Below are 20946 nucleotides of genomic sequence, written 5' to 3'. Positions count from 1 at the left end.
TTGATCTTCTTGCAGTCCATGGGACTCTCAAGAGTCTCCTCCAGCACCATGATTCAAAAGCATCGATTCTTTGGCGATCAGCCTTCTTTGTGGTCCAGCTCTCACTTCCATACATCACTACTGGGAAAACCAAACAGGGGTCAGCAAACCTTTTCAGCAGGGGGCCGGCCCACTGTCCCTCAGACCTTGTGGGGGGCCGGACTATATTTTGAAGGGAAAAAAGGAACGGATTCCTATGCCCCACAAATAACCCAGAGATGCATTTTAAATAAAAGGACACATTCTACTCATGTAAAAACATCAGGCAGGCCCCACAAATAACCCAGAGATGCATTTTAAATGAAAGGACACATTCTACTCATATAAAAACATGCTGATTCCCGGACCGTCCGCGGGCAGGATTTAGAAGGCGATTGGGCCGCATCTGGCCTCCGGGCCTTAGTTTGGGGTCCCCTGAATATGGACCTTTGTCGGCAAGGTGATGTCTCTGCTTTTTAAGATGCTGTCTAGGTTTGTCATTGCTTTTCTCCCAAGAAGCAGGCGTCTTTTAATTTCGTGACTGCTGTCACCATCTGCAGTGATCATGGAACCCAAGAAAGTAAAATCTCTCACTGCCTCCATTTCTTCCCCTTCTATTTGCCAGGAGGCGACGGGACCAGTGGCCATGATCTTGGTTTTTTTGATGTTGGGCTTCAGACCATATTTTGTGCTCTCCTCTTTCACCCTCATTTAAAGGTTCTTTAATTCCTCCTCACTTTCTGCCATCAAGGTTGTGTCATAAGCATATCTGAGGTTGTTGTACCATTACAGACCTTCATTAACTCATGTTGCCAAGCTGATAGATTTATCCCCTATCACTGCTCTTGCAAAGGGCCACTGTACTTATTTTGCATACATCTCGCTGTAACTGAATTGTAACTGACTCTTATTTCTTGCATTTCATTTCCCTCTGATTCCCACGCTAAAAAAATTTCCCCCTCCCGTGCGCATGTACCTGCAATTGAGGATTACACTTCATGTTTCACAAAAGCTTAAAGGTAAAGGTAAAGGGACCCCTGACCATTAGGTCCAGTCGTGACCGACTCTGGGGTTGCGCGCTCATCTCGCATTATTGGCCGAGGGAGCCAGCGTATAGCTTCCAGGTCATGTGGCCAGCATGACAAAGCCGCTTCTGGCAAACCAGAGCAGCACATGGAAACGCTGTTTACCTTCCCGCTGTAGCGGTTCCGATTTATCTACTTGCATTTTGACGTGCTTTCGAACTGCTAGGTTGGCAGGAGCTGGGACCGAGCAACGGGAGCTCACCCCATCGCAGGGATTTGAACCGCCGAACTTCTGATCAGCAAGCCCTAGGCTCAGTGGTTTAACCCACAGCACCACCTGGGTCCCTTCACAAAAGCTTATGCTGTAATAAATACGTTAGTCTTCCAGGTACCACAAGACTTTTTGTTGTTTTCCCCGCAACACACAAGCTTAACCCAGCAACGTTTCTGGTCCCGTATGTCATGCACTGATGGGAATTAGATAAATGATAAATAGTAATAATATCAACAATACCAAATTATATGGGGATTTTTGTTCTTTATTTCAGGCATTGGGGACTGAAGAAAATAAGGCTGAAGCTGAAGTAGAAAGAAACGACAACATTAATTCAGGCAGTTTCTATTGAAGACAGGTTGGCTGGTTGCATTAAAAGGATTAGAGAGCAATCAGCATTCCGCAATGACCAAAGAGAAAAAACCCTGAAGCAAAATAAACATTTAAAAAGCCACCCAACCAACTGACCCTCTGCTGAAGGTCACAAAAAGGTTACATGGGAATCAACTCATGGTGAAGGAATGTTTCCCCCCCTCTCCTCTCAACCCAGGGCTTTGCTCATTTGTGTGCATTAAATGGCATTGTTGGCTGTGCTGAACAAGAAATTGATGCTGCTCTGCTTTATTGGGCCATAGATTACGACGGAGAATGCTGGGAGTGTAAGCTTTTAGGTTACACAGAGTTCATCTTCGGGTGTAGGCATTCATTTTTATTTATTTTTTAAGGATAGTATTGCACGCCCAGCTGGAAGTTAGCCCAATCAATCTTTTTGCTACTCCTGGGTTGGATCCAGATGGGAGTTAGTTTGAGTAATCTTTTTACATAGATTTAAAATGGCCCCGAGTGTAGCTGATTTGGTCTGGATTAGGGATCAAACGATCTATCAACGTTGGTTCTCTGTTTCTCATTTTTCAATCTTAAATTTAGTTGACAGCAATTTGCAATTAAAAAAAAATCACCAGCATGTTAGTGTGATTTTCTCCTAATAAAACGTATTTTTGTACGCAGCTGTGACAGCTGTACAACTTGCTCTAATGCATTTTGTATGCTATTCTCACTAATAAATGCATCATTTTATGCACACTTTCTCATAATATATGCATTTTTGCAAACATTTTTGTTGTGTTGCAGAACTACACCACAAAATTTGGATAATTGCAAATTTCAAAGCCTGGCTGTGTTCTCAGATTGTTTCAGAAAGTCTGCATTTGACAGATTTGCCTATAAAAGCAAACTGAATCTAGTCTGGATAACCCATTTTTCTTGTTTGTTTCTAATGCCCTCCTGAGGTTTATCCTAACTGATGGGGAGATTTTATTCTATTGTCATTTGCCGATATTATATTATTTCGTAATGTTATATGTGAAGTTCATTATTTAATTGTGCCACATATTATTGGTTATATTATGGATTTTAGTTGGGTTACTTTGCTGCATATTTTGTTGTAAACTGCCCTAAGAACGGTAAAGTGGAAAGGTGCCGCGCAAATAAAAAAATGAAATATAACGTGAGCAGCAAGGAGGTGTGAGTGAGGAGAGCATTTTTGAGGTCAAGCATTTGACTCCCTCCTTTGTTCTGCCAATGTCACGCTGTAATCTGAATTTTGCGATTTAATCTGCGGGGGATCTGGTGGTAGGTGGCCTGGTTTTGCTCCGATGGCCTTCCTGTCCCTTCAGTTATGCACTTGTTTATTCCAATTTATGCCCAGTCTCCTAATATTTGGGACAGATTACTATTTTGAAATGACATGTCAATATATTATACACCAGGGAAATCTTTGGAGCGGCAGGCGTTGCTAGGGTTGCCAGACTCAATAGAGGGCGGGGACTTCTGTGCCTTTAATTGCCCTGCTCTCTTTTGAGTCTGGAAACCTTAAAGAGAAACCAGCAGACCCTTTGCTTGGAAATTAAACAAAGGGTCTGCTAGTTTCTCTTTAAGGTTTCCAGAATCAAAAGAGAGCAGGGCAATTAAAGGCACAGAAGTCCTGTCCTCTATTGAGTCTGGCAACCCTAGGCGTTGCTGAATGTATAAATTTCACCACCTTGACTTTGGGCCATGCTGATTTGTATCACAGTACCCCAACCCCGTTATAGACCAATAAACTTAGATTTAAACACACACACACAAACCCAGCAGAATATACACCGAGGCTGCAATCCTATGTACACTCGTATGGCACTAAGTCTCGCAGAACCAAGCAGGATGCAAAGGATAGGGCTGCATATTTCAGACCCTCGCCCAAAGCTGACATTATCCCCTATTATATATTTAATTTAAATGACGGGTGTTTTTCATCAGCGAGTTGAAAAATCATTCTAATTGCCACCTGTGAAGCTTTGATGCTGCTACTGCCGTGCCAACTGGGTCACGTGACCCCTGCTTGCAAGGTGCTTCCTGTAGCAAATAAATGATAGCCACAAACCCCTTTGTCTGGAATATATAGGGACTTGTGGTTAACAGTGGAAACCGGAAGACCAGCCGTGCACTTAATGCTCACAGGTGACATAAAAAGTGAATGATGCTTCGGATATTGATGTAAATCTCTTTTCCTGCATGAACTTCAGGTATTTGTTTATTTTTAAACAATCTCTACACCTTCAGCACTGCATTCACCCATGCACACAATTAGCTGAAGTGAGGGGAAAGTGTCTTTAGTCAGGGATGTGGATTCTACGTACACACGCTGTGCCAAGAAAACAGAATCCTATAGACAAATTAACTACATTTGCATCCACGTCCACCGTGTGTCTGTTATTCTGCTTCAGTTTATTACGGCTAAAGAGTTATGCAACTTTCCCACTTCAAAGGCGTTCCCCCCCATGATTACGCTCACGGCCATATGGACCAGAAACTTTTCCACAAGCTGAAAATATTGGATCCGACCTAATTCCAAATGTGTCACCCTTGTGTAGCATGGTCGCCTGAATGTGCACAACTCTTTGGCCTTTTGCGTAACTTGTGGAGCTGCTCTTAGTTGCATTGGCAAGAGCGCCACCTGGTGACCACCAACACCGCTTGCTGCAAAGACGGTGAGGTTGATGAGATTTCAGGGTGGCTTTGGATGTGCGTTCTCCATGCTGAAATCCCTGGGCTTTGGCATCCATACAAGAAAGAACGCTTTTGGTTTCTTGAAACACATTCTAAAGCAGTACTGTATGCCTCTTAAAAGTAGCCAGAGGGAACATCACACATACCAAAACTATGGACATTTGATGCACAGCCAAAGGTCTTCTCGGAGTACAACCGGTTTTTCCTTTAATTGGGGAAGTTGGGCTGTCAGCACAAGAGCTACACGCACACATCCAACTGGTCTTTGGTTGCCTGAAGGGCCCAACTTTCAATGGATTAAACAGGAACAGAGAAAGTTGCCTTATATTGAGTCAGACCATTGGAGAAACCAGCTCAGTATTGTCTACACCAGGGATGGTGAACCAGCATCCTTCAGATGTTGTTGAAATCCAACTCCCTCCAGCCCCAGGCAGTATGTCCAGTGGCCAAGGATGATGGGAACTGTAGTCTGATGTTTTTCAGGCAGGACAGCTCTTCCCTGCACACAACAGGGAGTGAAACTGAGACCCTCTGCATGCAAAGCCACATAATCTGCTGCCAAACTGTGCCTCTGTTCCACTGAGCCCGCTCTGCTTGCTGAAGGTGTTGCAATGATAGTCTCCAGACGCTTTCAGAAAAGCGAATTCCATCAGCATTCCACCAGCCAAATATCCAGCTTTCCACAATTACGGCAAATGCAGCTCTACTCTCTAGAGAGCATGATGCAAAACCAGCTTCTCTCCCATCTTCAAAGATGCAGTGTTGAGCAGAGATTGTCCACAACCGCTCCCCAGATCCAAAGCGTTTGGGACTCAGACATCAGAAACTCTAACTTAGAAGTCATGCCTCAGTCAGGAATCATAGAATTGTAGAGTTGGAAGTGACTGAGGTCCTGTCTGGGTGACCTTGGGCAAGTCACTCACTCCAGGATTCAACTGACCATCAATGGAATGAGACTAATAGTGACCTATTCCACAGGATGATTATGAAGATCAGGTTGAAAATAGTAATACAAGGACCAGTGGCAGAGCTTCATGCTCCAGCACCGGGTGGGGGTGGAGCGCAGGCGGGGGCTGGCACGCGTCCCGGGGGCGTAGTGCGTCACCTGCAGGGGTGTGGCACGCGTCCTGGGGGCATGGCACGCTGCTTGCAGGCAGGGGCATGGCGCCCAGCGCGGGTAGGGGAGCAGCCGCAATGGCACCCCACCAGGATCGTGCTGCCGGGGGCGGTGCGCTCCCCCTGCACTCCTCTTCCTCCGCCAGTGACAAGGACTGCAAAACATTATTCTGAACGCAGCCTGCTGAAACTCCAGAGTTCCTGGTGCCCCCTGCAGTGGAATTTAAGCAGATATACATGAGCTGCATGGATTCCTTAATAAACCTCTGCATATAAGCATCCTAGCTGGACACACGACTGCACCCAAACCCCACCATGGCTAGGTTTGTCCTTTGCATTGGAGAACCACTAAGAAAGAGTGCATTCTGTCCCTTCGGGCTGCAGCATTCCAGTTTTTATAAGTGAACACAAGAAAATATTATTATTATATGTATTGCATTTTTACCACACCTTTCGTCCAAATACTCCAGAGCCGCATGGTTCTTACACATACGGACATTTTATCCTCGAAATCACCTTGTGCTGTATGTTTGTGTTCAAAATGGTCCGACAGTAAGCTTCATAACTCATCTGTGCCTCCCTGGGTCTTGAAGCTCAACTGCACCACACTGAGATTGAAGTCACGTTCATACCGTACATGGAAGCACTTCAGCCACCATGACAGCCCCCAAAGGATCATGGGGCAGTTCCCAGGATTCACCACAACTGTTGAAGTGGTATAAGAGTGCTTTGAAGATATGGTGTGGATGTATCCTGATGAGCTCCTTAGGCTGCAGATTTACATTCTTTTAAGCCAAGTACAGCCAGAGATTTTAAGAACTGGTGCTGAAAAACCACCTGCGCTTCATTGGGAGTCTGTGGCTGTGCATGCAGGCTGTTCTTTTCTCAATTCGGTTCAAAGCCCATTTGAGGAAAAACACATCAAAATACAGTATTTCATAAGAAGCGACAGGACATATATGGACTGAGGTTTACAACATGAGTACACCACTTCCCAAACCAGCCATGGGAGAAAACTGGATGAAGAGTAAACAGGAGTGTGTACCCAGTGGCATCGCAATGGGGGGCAGGGGGCGGTGTGCCCTAGGTTCCATGTCTGCAGGGGTGACAAGAAGGCACCCTGTGGGGCCTTGCGCAAGCAGCTATCGCGCTGTCTCAGCCGCATGTGGAGGATCCTCCATTCACGGCTGTAGCGGCAAAGGAGGGATCCCGGCACCGTCCGTATGGTGCTGGAGCAGTGCCGGCGGCAAACCGATATACAGCACATGTGCGCCGTCGCTACGTGCGGTGCATGCATTGTACGTAGCGATGCCGCACATGTGCCCTATGTAGTGACGACTGCCCTGGGTGTCACAATGCCTTCCTTCGCCCCTGTGTGTACCCAGCCTCTCTCTCTCTCTCTCTCGCTTTGCACAGTGAATGTGAGGATACTCTCGCATTTGATTGAGGGCCATTAGTGCTTCCACAGATGGTGGCTGTTACCATGTTAATGGACTGCCTTGTTGTTCCAAATACATACAGTACGACTCTTGCTTTCATTTGAGGTTTGAATTACAAAATATTGCACCCATTCAAAATCGCTCAAAACTTCAGAATTCAGAGCTAGAATTATGAACTTGTGCACCATTTTTTTACTTTTGGAATTAAACTTTGATTAAACTTCCCCTGCCCACCCAAATAATTTCAATGCCATTATTATCTGCAAGACACCTGTTACGCTTATCCATGGTCTTGATTCAATAAAAGTCACTTCAAAACTTCTATACTTCCTAAATCCAATTGACTAGTCACCAGCTGCTGGGGTTGCCATATTTCAAACAGTGAAAATGGTTGAGGGTTTTTTTTTGGCCAAAGTTGTTTAGCCTTTTTTTTTTCAAAGTTCTGCCCAAAGTTGTTGCGCTTCTTTGGCAAAAATTGCAAAAAAATAAATAAAATGCTGTTTTTGAGCTATTTTTAAGGGGAAAGAGCGAAAACGGCACTGCCGACATGAGTGGGCTGCCATACGTCTGGATTTTCCCAGACATTTTTTTAAACCGATTTTTCGCTCCGGCACTGCTGCCGACTGCTGTATTCCAGATCTGCCTGGGAATTCCCAGACGTAGAGCAACCCTGTATCAGCCCCAGCCAGCATGTCCAATGGCCAGGAATATAGCGAGTATACAGGATCAATCCTTGAGAGTATTATCAATATTAAATAGCTACAGATTGAAAAGTAGGTTCCACAGGAAACATCTTTGTTTGGGGGGGGGAGCGAGGATGCCACTTTATCCCATAAATCTACAGATCGCATCCCAAATATTATTATTTTTTAACCCTGAGGCCCTACTGTGAAACTCATGGAACTTTTTTTTATCAAGAGCATCTGCTTGCAGTCCCTCACCCCCTTTTCCAAGTCCGTGGTTGCCTGGGGACAGGTAGGGGCTTGCCCCCAGCTCAGGATCATCTCCCGGAAGAGAGCCAGTATCGTATCTTTGCTCACAGGCCTAGCTAGTGCCGAGACCACACAGGTGGAGTAAATAAAGTTAATGCCGTAGAATTACCGTTGGGGCATTTCCTCGCCGAGGAGCGTCTGAAGCACCGAGCTGTGCCTTGAAATTACTGCTAATTATAGAGGCCATTTGCATAAATTACAAGGAGAGAGGCAGTTGCCGCCAATCCTTTCCATGCACTTAGGAAGAGAGTTCCGCTTGTTGGATGGCAACAAAGAGGGAAAAGGCGGTGGGGTGGAAAGGGAGATAGCCAGATGAGGAGGATGGATTCGGGAGGAAGAGGGTAGAGTGGGGGGGGGAGAGAGAGATTTTAGAAAGATGAAAGATCCTAGATTTGCACTGGAGGCTAAATAGGTTTTGGAAAGAGGCCTGACATTTTGCAGAATTAGCTGGGGGAATCCCACTTTGTGCATCCGAAAGTTGGATTTTCATAATCTGAAATATGAGTTTTAAATTAAGAGCCAGCTTTTCAGGGAGCAGTGTGTGTGTGTGTGTGTGTGTGTGTGTGTGTGTGTGTGTGACAGGGCGGGATTTCTGCTGCTGTGTGTTCAGTTTTCCCTGCGAATACTCAAATGACAGTGGCCTACCTTAAGGAAATGTTGAAAGCATTCCTAAGAGAATGCACACGGGTGGCTGTGAGCAGTTGCGACAACTAGAAATTCTTATGCTCAGAGACAGATCCCTCTTTTATGCTCCTTTTCGCCACGGGACCTGCGCTGCCCAAGAGCAGGTTAAAATCGGTGGCGGCTCTTGAATTGGCTGTAATTCCATGTTCTCACTCCTCAAATAGACTGCCCCTGCTCAGAAGCTACTGTGCAACAATTCTTCTGGCCGCTGCAGCCTAGCTTCCCTTCTCCAGTTCTGTGCTCTGTCCACAGGATTCAGATATTGTGTGTGTTTTCCTGAATGAGGCTGTGGCGAGGAAATAATGGTGCCACTCTGCGTGGCCTGCTCCCCTCACTGAGCCTCTGAGTGAGCTGAGATCTCACTTTACGTTTGCTTATTATGTACATAATAAAACTAAAACAAGTGCCTCTGGGAGAATTAAAATGGGGGCTAGCTGGGGTTTCACCAGCACTTCACTTTGTAGTATGACCATTCACCCTTATAGGCAAAGTTGTTGTTTAGTTTAAAAAGCGGGGAAAGGGCAGATCTGGGGCCTGGTACAAAATATTATAGGAATAGGCCCCTGGCCCCTGGGACATACCTCAGAACACCCCAGGGGGATATCCTCTAACTACAGCTAAAGAAATGTCATCACATATTGCAGATAGGTTAAGGTGATTCCCTTCTTCTTCACCTGCCTTTGAGAGTTTCATGAGTTGCTATTTTTGTTGATTCTGGATTATTATTTATGAGGCTGGTATTTTGGGGGATTTGGTTTTATTGTATGGATTTTTTTAATTGTTCCAAGTACTGTAGTATGTAAGTTTTTTTATAAATAAATAAACAAGCAAGAAAGCAAGTAAGTAAACGTTGGCCCCAATTATTTTTCGTCTCAAAAACGCTACATGAGGAAAACTGCCATGGGGTTATTTGTAACAGGACAGTGACATGTGGGGAAAGGAGTAAGGGCACCCCCCCACCCCCCAATTACTTCCGCATTCTCAGTTGTCTATTAAAAAGCAAATTGACAATCTGAAAAAAGACCTACTGGGTCTATAGTTATATAATCTGTGCGTAATGTACCGTTTGGCCCCTAAGCAACTCTGGTCCAAGTTATTTTGACATCCAAAGTGGAAAATCCTCACAACAGCTTTCACTTCCCTCTTATTAACATGGGGGCTTTATGGGTTTCCCCTCTCTCTAGGACAGTGATGGGCAACCTTTTGAGCTTGGTGTGTCAAAATTCGCCAAAAAACCGAGCATAACTTCGGGCGGTGTGTCACTTCGAGAAAAAAACCATAATTTCGCGATATTTATAGTTTAAATAACAAAAATGTATAATTGTAATATATAACTGTATTTAATAAACCAAAAACTAATTATTTAACCAAACCAAACCAAAAAACCCTTATTTATCACAAAGTGCCCAGAGTTGTTGAGCTTTTTGGGGGGAGCTGCTGACCAAGGTTTTTTGGGGGGGTGCAAAAGTTGTTTTGCTTTTGAGGGGGGATGCCCCAAAGCTGCTGCGCTTTTTGGGGGGGAAAGAGAACAGAAATAAACGACGAATAATACCTTCGCTGGAACTAACACGCAGCACCGACATAGTCTGCCAAAGCGCCAAAAAACCCAGCACAGAACGGGTTAAAAAATGAACGCTGTTACACCCAATCATTGTCTGCCAAAGCGCCAGAAAAAACAGCACAGAAAGGGTTAAAAAACCATCTCTGGCTACCAGCAACAACAACAACAACAAAGGATCTGGGTTTTAACAGTGGAGACAAGCTGTAGTGTGAGGAGGAGTGGGAGAACAAATGGGGGGGGAACAACAGCGCGAATGGGCCGATGGGGCGCGTGCCAGCAGTGAGGGCTCTGCGTGTCACGTCTGACACGTCATAGGTTCGCCACCACTGCTCTAGGATATAGGAGGGAATGCCATCGTTAGCAATAGTATACAGGGTGGCACTTGGAAACAGCCCATAGCAAACATTATTTTAGGATAACCTGGTACAATTTGTACCTCGGAGTTTGCGTGATGGCTAAATTTGGGGCCAGGGAGGAAATTTGCTCCTCCTCCGATTAGTCAGGCAAATGGTACCACAGCTGAGTGGCGCAGCGTGAACTATGTATAACCAGTCTCCAGTTTTGTTTCTGGTACAGTATACCCAGTTTAAAGGCGTAGATCTTAAAGAGACTCAACTACTACCCATCAAGAGTAGACAGTTTTGGACTAGGAAAACCAGTGGAGCGATGCAGTATAATATCACTTCATAACACTCGAATGTTTCCTACCTGACTCATGATTTGGTTCACTCTCTTTCCCGAGTCACCTGGAGCTATTCTGTTCTGCAGGCACTTTTCCTACAGAGCACCTGCTCTCTCTGCTTGTGGCGCAGAGTGGCCTGGATTGCATGGGCAGATCTGGGCAGAGCAGTTCTTAACTTATTAAGGAAGGGTGATGCCAGGGCTCACATCTACAGAGAAAACCCCTCGGAAGCCAACTGACTGTCCTTGAAGCCCTTTCCCCTAATATGCCACCTGTGAGGACTCTCTCTGTAGTTACTCACGGGTGAGGGAGGGGGAAATCTACACGTGAAAGATTTAATTATTTCATTTGTCCCTGGAACACATGCTTGGAGGTGAGCCCAGGTGACTCCAGGTGATTTGGCTGGCGGGTGGGTGGGTGCTGGTGGTCAGATGGTTTCAAAATGGTTTTTTTTTTTTCGTTTTGCAAACTTGGGCATTTCCTTTTTTAAAAAAAAATATCAAATCTTTATTTATAATTTCTTTAAAAACCAAAGTACAAATCAATCATTCTCAAATCATAATAAAAGAAATATACAAAAATTAAAAAGCAATACATAGTGCATTCATTCTCTTCTTACAAACCAATTTCTTGTTCACATAAAAAAGAAAGAAGAAAGAAAAAGAACAAAAGAACAAAAACAAAAACATACAAGCATACAAAATGCAAAAAAAAAACAAAGAAAAGGAAAAAGAAAACACTTCCAGCCATTTACCACACGCTTCCCTCTATTTATTCCCTTTCCCTTGCTATACCTCTTACTCTTTCAACCTTAAATTCTTTTCCATATTTACCAATTTATCTTCTCCCCTTATACCTTCACTCTAAGCATATCACTATCTTATTCTCTATGTTTCCTTTTTCCAAGTAATCTTGGACATATTTCCATTCCCCCATTATTTTATGTCTTGGTACATTCCTAATTATTGCAGTCAATTTCGCCATCTTCAGATATTCTATCATTTTTCCCTCCCACTCCTGAACCGTCAGATGGTTTCAAAATGTTGTAAGCTGCCATGGGATCTTAGGGTGAAGGGCAGGTAATAAACTGAAATTAAACAACAACCACATCCGTTTATTCCCTTCTAATTATAGGACCTTAAAGACCACCTTCTCTCACATGAATCTGCTGGGACACTAAAATGATTCTCACAAGTCCTTCTTTGGGTCCCCACCACCACCGCCTTTAAAACAGGGCTTTCCCAGTTGTGGTATCCCAATTCTGAAACGTCTTCCATGGAAATGGGATTATGGAGGGCTCCACTGGCTGAGGGAACCCTAGGCAAAAATGACCTTTAGCATCCCCTTCTTAAGTGGGTGAGTTTACTTGGCAGTGATGGTGAGAGCAGCCATTGGCCACTTGAGTTTCCCACAATGCCTTGTTATCAGCAGTGTTGTGGGGAATTAAAATGGCGGCCTACAGACCCAGATACCAGGGCAGGTGTTAATACCACTGGGTCCTACCCAAGGGTGCTGGAGTCTTTTTCATACCATACCATAGCTGCCAAGTTTTCCCCTTTCTCGTGAGGAAGCCTATTCAGCATAAGGGGAAATCCCTTAAAATAAGGGATAACTAGGCAGCTATGTACCATACCTTTTCATACCTTATTACCTGCCAAAGCTTTTAAATGCTGACTTTTTATACAGTTTTAAACCTGGCATTGTTTTCTCCTGCTGCTTCTGTTTTCTGTGGGGTTCATGTCCAGTTATTTATTTTTTACCTGTTAGCCATTCTGCAGCATTTTAACCTGGGTGTGTATGAGTAAATAGAGGCTGTGTGCAGGTGGGTTTTACAGGCCCAATTTTCCTGTACACCTTTTGTCCACACATAGAATCATAAAATTGTAGAGTTGGAAGAGACCCAGAGGATCATCTAGTCGAACCCCCTTAAATGAAGGAATATGCAGCTGAGCCATACAGGGACTGAACATGCAACCTTGGCATTATCAGCCTCCTGCTTTAACCAACTGAGAGTGCTTTCAGTTTAAAACTACCTCAGTGTTTCCTGTCTATGCCAGCAAGCAGTGCTTGATGGAATGTATTTGCACCGTGTGGTTTTTGTCTCCTCCATTAATACTTCCCCGCCCGTCTGAAATTCCAGACACCTGAGATCCACTGCGGGCTTGTGCCCAGGTGTCTACCTATCCACATACACCTTAAAAAAAATAAATCAATGCATTAGTGCAATAATGAAACTTTACCAAAGCCCAAGCTTCAAGCATGTTTCACAGTGGGCAAAATGGCGAGATTTTACATTTTGCAATAGTTTGGTTTTTTAAAACCAAATTTGCGCAAAACAGCAGTTTCAAAACTGAAAACATATTTGTGCATTGTGCTTGGCCCCATCAGCTAAACAGCTAGCAGCCCACAAAGGAGTGTCTTGCCAGAGCAAAGAACAGCTGGGCAGGTGGATACACAGGCTCCTCTGATCTCTACACACCCGCCCAACAGAGAAAGCCATAGTGATTTTGGAGAAGGACCTAAAAAGTACATTTCAAATGTGCACACATGGCCAAGGCAGGATGGGAAGAGCAGTTTGGAGGAGAGGGGTGTGGAGACAGTTTGTCTTCTTTTGGTTTCCCCCACTACCCCCATACCTGCTTTGGCCTATTTAGTATTTATTTTTAATACAGTCATTGTGTGCAGCCGAAGTTCCACACCAAACAGCTGTTTTAAAAATTACCAAAACCATACAAATGTGCCTTCAGCAACCACTGGTGGAAATAGGCAATCTGTATCTTTCCCTATGGGTAACAAAATTGTTAGTTTGCATTCAGGTGGTGAGCAAATGGAAGTAGGGTGTGTTGCGATGGGCAGCACCCAGCTAAGCATCACCAAGCACAATGGGGGGGGGGGAATAGCCCCGCTACCCAATGCGCTCTAGTGCATCCACACCTAGGTAATGTGCGGTTTTAGGTCACATTTCCCCTCTTACTGTGTTATCTGTGGATTGGGCAAATCAGAATTAAATGGGAATAAAGTGTGGGTTGACACTTGGACGATGTTGTGCAGACACAGTGAAAAAACATGAGGACGCATCAAATCCACTTTAAACTGGTGTCACTTAAATAAATACATCCATGTTATGATTACAGTGGTACCCCGGTTTAAGTACACTATTGGTTCCGTAAATCTGTACTTAACCTGAAGCGTACTTAACCTGAAGTGAACTTTCCCATTGAAAGTAATGGAAAGTGGATTAATCTGTTTCAGACGGGTCCGCGGAGTACTTAACCTGAAGCGAACTTTCCCATTGAAAGTAATGGAAAGTGGATAAATCTCTTCCAGACGGGTCCACGGAGTACTCAACTTGAAGCGTACTTAACCCGAAGTATGAGTGTAATTGGTTCTGGAAGTCCGTACTTAACCTGAAGCGAACTTTCCCATTGAAAGTAATGGAAAGTGGATTAATCCGTTCCAGACGGGTCCACGGAGTACTTAAACTGAAAGTACTCAAACCGAAGCGTACTTAAATCAAGGTATGACTGTATATAAAGAAACAAAAAATAACTTTTCTGTAGGGCAGAACAGGCCAGAAAAAAAGTGCAGAGGTCTTTCCTCTCTCCATTTTTGGGGTGGGGGTCAGGGTCAGGGTATCTGCTATCAGGGACAGTTCACTTTTCTTACATCAAAAATTGTTCGTCAGCTAGGAAAGTCACCATCACCAGCTTGAAACAACACCCACACTTTGATTCTAACTCCATCTTGCCTCCCCCATCTCCTTTGAGTAAGTTTTTCATCAAATTTTCGTAGAGTGTTTAAAGAAATGCCCTGTGAGGCCTGGACTTTCTAGTCTACTCACTTCCTTATTTTCCTTGATCTCCCCATGCCTTGTTTTAAAATAAAATAAAAAATCCAAACTCCCTCCCCCCACAGCAGGAAAGACCTACACTCAGCACCCGGCTAAGGCTTTCGGTCCCGGAGACAGTGCGTCCGTCGGTGGGTTTTTGATGTCTGCAGTTCAGAAGCCGCCCTTCCAGGTGGCTCAAAAGCATCTCTGTGGCTCAGACACATAGACTCGCGTCTGTATCTCCCACCCCTACCTCAAATCCCTTCTTCCTCCTCCTCCTCCGCTGCCTTAAGACTTTGCTTCCTTCCTCCCAGGGATCTGTAATTTATTCTCTCTCCCCGTCCCCACCCTCTTTTTTTCCTTCCCTAGGTAACAGTGCTGCAAAAGGCAAATCTGCCAAATCGTTAAATCACCAGTTTAAAAATCCAGATCTACTTCTCTGTCACCCTTGGTTCCTACTTTCTATCATGTAGCTTCCTTCTGCTCCCACTCTACTTTTTTAAAAAATCTGAAATGGTTGCTGTGCTAACTGAGGTTTCCTAAACACAGGACCGGATCTGCCATTAAGGAAGGTAAGGCAGCTGCCCAGGAAGCAGGTACACCATGCAGCCTGCCCTGTGTCCCCAATCTAGCTTGCAGGAGACACAGTTTCATTGCTAGTATTCAGCTGCCTGACTGGTCGGCTTTAGGTGTGGAATGGGAGACGCACCATCTTGTCCTTTGCCTCAGGCAGCAAAATGTCTTGGGCCAGCCCTGCCAAAACACTGCTACTGATGATTCATAAGAACATAAGAATCAGGCCAACGGCCCACCTAGTCAAGCATCCTGTTCTCGCTGAGACCAACCAGATGAATCTGGCAAGCAGGATCTGAGCACAAAAGCAAACTCCCCTCCTGCAGTTTCCAACAACTGGCATTCTGATCTCTGACCTTGGAGGCAGACATTCAGATAGCCTTTGCAACAGCTGAGCTACACAAAGCAGAGAGCTCCTTGCAATTCCGTAGTTCGGAAACGGGGAACCTGTGGCCCTTTGAATGTTGCTGAACAACAGCTCCCAGAATTACTGATCATGCTGAATGGGGTTGATGGGAGCTGGAGTCCTATGGAGGGCCATAGGCTCCCCATCACTGCTGTAGCTTGATTGCAAATTCATTGAGATATGCATTGCGGGAACTGAGCTGCTAGGTCTGGGCACAGCTGTCTGAGCCTTTCTTAATACAAGCTAGGCAAGGTCCAGAGCTTCTGGCAATACTCTTCTCCATGCTAATTAACATTAGCTGAAGGATGGTGTCAGGAATTGCAGGTGCTCTTCCAAAAACATTTCCCGCAACTCCACACATCAGATGAGAGAAATACCGTAGCAGGGCTTCGTGAATCACGGGAAATTGTGAAACAATCACTGTAGATTAATATCTGGATTTTTAAAAGTGTTAAGACCTGCATGTGGTTTTGATTAAAAAAATAATAACCCCTGCCTCCATCTCTTTTCAGTTTCCAACCCAGAGAACAGTAGTGCATTAAACCTGGCCAGTTAGGAGCTAGTAAGCCCAGGCCCACGCTCTCACACAGGTGTCTGTCTGGCCAGAGGCAGGAAGGCCCAGACGGTTCCGTTTTTATAGATTGAATGGGAGGGATCAAGAATCTTTTCCACATTATTTCCCCTCGCAGGCTTGGCTGGTCTCCTTATTGTTAGTGGACCCAGGGCCAAAACTGAGCTGACAAATCAGACATGAAGTGATTCACACAAATTTGTAATTGCCTGAATGTTTCTTAAAAGTGAACAGCAGCTGCGCCGGCTCCTGACAGCATGGAGGGTTTAAATCAGGAGGGGGGGGGACTTTGGGCCAGGGGGTGAATGTGGCTCTATTTGGTCCTTGGGACTCTCCTGGGATCACACGCCCCCTCTTCTTAGGCCACACCCCTCACTAGCCCTGCTCCACACCCTGTTCAAGAGCTTGTGCCAGACTGGAAAGTGTTATTGAAGTGTGATAATGCCTCTTACTTGTCCGGAATGCAGCCTTCTGAACTAAGGGAAGAATCAGATCTGCTGATCTGCTTGTGCCATATGTTGTGGTTGGTCTGCGGCAGGGGTGGGTAACCCGTGACCCTCCAGATGTTGTTGACCACATCTCCCATCATCCCTAATCTCTGCTGCCTGGAGCTGATGGGAATCCAGCTATGTATGTAGGCCCACAGACTAACTTTCCCTGGTCTGTGAGGAGCTGATGGGTGGATCATAGCTTTCCCTTTGGTGGTAGCGATAGGTGGGATTAATCAGAGCTCTGTGTATGTCACAATTCTGGAGGTGTACAGACAAACTTGTGGCACTGAGTGCAGAAATCTGCTTTCTAGCCGTCTCCATTTTGATTTGCAAACAATTAAAAGCAAGTTTCTAGGCCTTATGGCTGCAAATAAATGATTGAAAGCGAGCTCAGAGGTGTGGTTGGGGGGGTGGAGCTTCAGTGCCCTACATAGCTCTTTGATCCTTGCCGCCATGACTATTAAATGGAGAATTACTTATGCAAAATAGTTTTAAGTTGTTGAATAAAGTATTTAGACGGTCGACAGCATGTGAAAGTTCTGCCAAAACTTCAGCACCAGCTGCCTATAAGCTACCTGGCCAGTTTCGAGGTTCTTGTATTAATATGCAAAGCTCTGAACAACTTTGGTTTGCCCATATCGATGTGTAGGAGGTTATCCAGAGGAGTGCTGTTAGTTGTCCCCTGCGTGACAGAGATCTGGCAGGCCTTAACTAGAAGCAGACTTAATGTTGCTGGTCAAATCCTGTGGAATTCTCTCCCAGCAGAGATTTGGCATATATCCTCCCGGCCAGTGCTTTTCCCCCCTAAAAAAATGTTTAGGGGTACTCTCTTTTTCCTATTCATATTGAAATACTGCCCCTCAATAAGGCCAAACTGAGATTCACAAAATGATAAGGGGTATGCGTTTCCCCTGCGTCCCCACAGAAAAAAAAGCACTGCTCTCACAGCTAACTTTCATTTGTCTCTTGAATAACTTTATGCCATGCCATAGGCCTATTCAGTTGTGTGATTCCTCCCCCTTCCCCGTCCCACCCCTGCAAGAAAAGCTGCCATTCAGAGTTGGATGGCCATCTGTCGTGGAAGCTTTAGCTGAAATTCCTGCCTTGCAGGGGGTTGGACTGGATGACCCTCGGGGGTACTTTCCAGCTCTACAATTCTATGATTCTATGACAATACCAAACTAAGTGGATCAATATGGCCTGATTCATCAGTATAAGGCAGCTTCCTATGTTCCTCTGAGAGCTCTGCAGCTGGATCAGGCCAAAGACCCCTCTTGCCCAGCCCTAGATCTCTCACAGTGGCCAACCAGCAAGGGTGGATTAAAAACCTGTGGGGATCCTAAGCATGGACAAGATTATGGTGCTCCCCAGTGCTATTTTTCTAGAAAAAAGATGTGCCGGAACTCACCATCAATGGCTCCCTTGTTCTCTTAGAATGGCAATGATGCCTACCTGAGAGGTGCCGGAACTGAGTTCCAGTGAGTTTTGGCTGAGAAAAAACAAAACAAAAAACCCTGGTGCTCCCATATATAACCCAGAATAACAACAATGTCTTATTCTGTTTGTATACATTGCTGCACACTGCCTTGATATTTTGTTTGAGTCGGCAGTTTGTAACTATTTGCTATAAATTAGTAAATAAAACATGCAAGTTTTCGTAGTGTAGTGGTTATCACGTTCGCCTAACACGCGAAAAGTCCCCGGTTCGAAACCGGGCGGAAACAGAAAAAGTTTTAGGGAGCCAGGTGGCGCTGTGGGTTAAACCACAGAGTCTAGGGCTTGCTGATCAGAAGGTCGGCGGTTCAAATCCCTGCAACGGGGTGAGCTCCCGTTGCTCGGTCCCAGCTCCTGCCCACCTAGCAGTTCGAAAGCACATCAAAGTGCAAGTAGATAAATAGGGACCGCTCCGGCGGGAAGGTAAACGGCGTTTCCGTGTGCTGCTCTGGTTCTCCAGAAGCAACTTTGTCATGCTGGCCACATGACCCGGAAGCTGTCTGTGGACAAACGGACACGACTGGACCTGATGGTCAGGGGCCCCTTTACCTTTTTAGTAAATAAAATAAGAGAAATTATGCCCATCTCAGAAAGATAGCCAAGCTTAGCATTCCTTGGTACAGTGGTACCTCTGGTTACAAACTTAATTTGTTCTGGAGGTCTGTTCTTAACCTGAAACTATTCTTAACTAGAGGTGTGCTTTTGCTAATGGGGCCTCTTGCTGCTGCTGCGCCGCCGGCACACAATTTCCGTTCTCATCCTGGGGCAAAGTTCTCAACTCGAGGTAACTCTTCCAGGTTAGCGGAGTTTGTAACCTGAGGTGTTTGTAACTTGAGGTACCACTGTACTAGACATAGATCCCCTTGATTCAGAATTTTAATTATTTTAGTGTGGAAAATGCACAGCTTGCGGACTGAAATTCAACTGTGAGGCCACGCACTACTAGCTCAAATATGGGTGTCTAGCTGTTAGATACCAAGCAGGGCTCAATTAATTGCTTGTATGTGTGTATATTTTAGTTAAGCCAAGCCCATCTATAAATCACTCATTTATGGAGTTCCTCACCCACAGAACAGGGTGGAGCAGTGTAAAAGAGATGGCTGCGGAGACGAGCTGGTTTGCTCATGCCTTGTTCCTTTTGGAGCAGGGCACGCTTGTGTGACAGAGCAAAAATGGCAATGAGTTCAGGTCAAGGTCAAAGGGATTCCAGAATGAGATGGTTCTGCAAAGGGTTTTGTTGCCATAGCAATTTCTCTCTCCAAACAAAGGACCCGTTTCAGGGATCTTAACATAGCCCTGTATGCTTCACCCAGCAAGGCAGAAAGGCCACGTCACAAAATACAGTGTAGAAACTGAGAGATGCTTCCATTTGGCCCTTCTGCACTGCCACACAGTGTGCAAAGGTGAAACGGAGCCAATAACCCTTGACAAAAGGTGTTCAGGCTACAAGCTTTAATAAACTTAATCAGCAAATAAACCAGGCAATGCTTTAATTGATGGTTAAATTATCACTATCTGGACAGGGATAGCCTAACTTCTGTTGTCTATGCTCTGGTAACCTGTAGGTGAGATTACTGCAAGCCCACTCACCCCTTTTGGTGCCACGGTATTGCAGGATGGCAAAGGCTTCACCGGGGCCCTGACGAGGGAACTGGAACAGTGGTGCCCTTCCTGATAGGAACTGGATCCTGGGCTGCACCCAGCTTTGGCTCATGGGGGTGCAGGCTGGGGACTTGGACTGTGCCAGGGGGTGGAGCTGATGGAGCAGGCAGGCTTCCCTCGGATCCACCCCTTGCCCATTTAAGGAGCCCACACTCGGGGCACTACCTGTTTGTTCCTTCACCAGGTTCTTCCCCTGCCCACCCACCCTCGGTTTAAGCTTATAGTCAATGACTTTTCTGCGGCTACGGTGGTCGCCGTTCTTTAAGGGGGCTGGGTAGGAATTTGCCCACCGGGCTAAATTGGCACTGACCCAGCGGTTTTGCCTACATCATAGCAATTGTCACAACTGGTCAGGCATTGGGGCAATCCTTTTTTTGTGAATGGAGGGGAGGTTGTAGTCTCTGCCTGCCCCTCCAAACGCTGGGGTATCCCATTAAAGAGATCAGGGGGGGAGTGGCCATGTCCGTGTGCCAAGGGGGGACATTCATAGCTATGTACCTGCTTCCAAATGCAGCCAGACAGCCCTGCTGCATTTTTAGGACTCATTCTGATGAGTGGCACCCTGGACATCTGCCCCCCCCCAAACCATGCACCCACAGTAACACCACCGCTTCTCTAAAAGTCCTACTGCTTCTCCAAAAGGAAGGAGAGGTAGCTTTTCCTCCGAAAGGAAACGAGTGTGTGCCAGCAGAAGAGTGTACAGTAATGCATTGATTCTTTAAAAAATAATAATAATACTTTGTGGATGGTCTCTAAGTCCTCCCTCTGACTTAAACAGCTCTCCCACACCACTCCAGCATCATATCCTCTTTAGCATCACCCTGTTCTCACCTACTACCATTGATGAGGCATCAAAGAGAAACTGACCAAGCAGGAGAAAATCTGCAGGACAGAAGCAGTGGGCTGCCAAACCATTAGGCACCCCATATCAGGGGCTTGCGGCTGCTCCCCTGCAAACATCTTCTTTATGTTAGAAGCCGGGCAGGAAGACTGGGAGAGCAAAGCTCTGGGGCTTTTTTTCATAGCAAGGAGTGATGACAACATCTGCCGAAGCCGGTTTATGGCAGCATTGTAAGCTTGG

General features: G+C 45.6%; 1 non-coding gene across 1 annotated transcript; it reads left to right on the top strand.

The window, feature by feature from the left end:
- The first annotated feature begins 18360 nt into the window (after nt 1–18360).
- TRNAV-AAC (transfer RNA valine (anticodon AAC)) lies at nt 18361–18433 on the top strand. Its single transcript has one exon. It is a non-coding gene; the product is annotated as a tRNA-Val (tRNA).
- Nucleotides 18434–20946: the final 2513 nt, after the last annotated feature.

This window comes from Zootoca vivipara, chromosome 12, assembly GCF_965207765.1.
Source record: "Zootoca vivipara chromosome 12, rZooViv2.hap1.1, whole genome shotgun sequence".
Taxonomy (NCBI): Eukaryota; Metazoa; Chordata; class Lepidosauria; order Squamata; family Lacertidae; genus Zootoca; species Zootoca vivipara.
The sequence above is the reverse complement of the archived record's forward strand: the minus strand, read 5'-3'. Positions and strand labels throughout refer to the sequence as shown.